The 803-nt window shown below is 51.2% G+C and overlaps 2 non-coding genes across 2 annotated transcripts; both read left to right on the top strand.

Annotated features, from left to right (window-relative positions):
• The first annotated feature begins 384 nt into the window (after positions 1-384).
• On the top strand, positions 385-466 carry Pmar_PMAR015513. The gene has a single exon. It is a non-coding gene; the product is annotated as a tRNA-Ser (tRNA).
• A 151-nt stretch (positions 467-617) lies between these two features.
• Positions 618-699, top strand: Pmar_PMAR015512. The gene has a single exon. It is a non-coding gene; the product is annotated as a tRNA-Ser (tRNA).
• Positions 700-803: the final 104 nt, after the last annotated feature.

Genomic DNA, 803 nt, shown 5'->3' with positions numbered 1-803 from the left:
CGTGCCCCAGCTGGCACACCCGTTGAACTTGCCAATAACTCATCTCTCAAAATATCATTACAACACGTCATGTACGGATCCAAGATATTTATCGCCAGGAGCGGTAATACAAGAGGTACTGATGGTTACGTACGAAGAACCATAAGGAGAGGCGTGTCACCGTATTGTGCATTTAGGGTGAAGGAGACTCAGGCTCTCAAATTTCCCTTTCCCTGCCTAGGAGTGAGACTTAAATTTCGGAAGCTGGGGACACTCAGCGACAAAACAGAGGATACCCACATAGGATTTCTTGGATATATTACTCCAAAGCGTCACCAGTCACCAGTTGTGTGGAGCACCTCTCAAGCGGGTGGATTTGAGATCTCATATTGCAAAGTACAATTAGACACTTTGGCCGAGTGGTTAAGGCGGCGGCCTGCTAAGCCGTTGGGCTCTGCCCGCGGGAGTTCGAATCTCCCAGGTGTCGTTGCACTCAGCCGTTTTTGTCACAGGGATTCGTAGCAAACGGAGGTATTCTCGAGCTGCTTGGACTATCGCATTGTAGCGAACAGAAGGACATTAACGGTCAATCCTACATAGGTTTCATCGGAAGTGCTAGGATATTCAGCGTCGTCGCAGACAGCGTGTCCGAGTGGTTAAGGAGGTGGACTAGAAATCCACTGGGCTCTGCCCGCGCAGGTTCGAATCCTGCCGCTGTCGAGGGATTACTTTTGGAATCCTCCCGCAGGTATGAGCCGAACTCACCACTTGAAGACACCGCCGTCATGCCCGGATCACCATCGGAGCCATGGCGCGACGACAAT

This window comes from Perkinsus marinus (genome assembly GCF_000006405.1).
Source record: "Perkinsus marinus ATCC 50983 genomic scaffold scf_1104296953938, whole genome shotgun sequence".
Lineage (NCBI taxonomy): Eukaryota > Perkinsozoa > Perkinsida > Perkinsidae > Perkinsus > Perkinsus marinus.
This window is presented reverse-complemented; position numbering and strand designations above follow the sequence as displayed.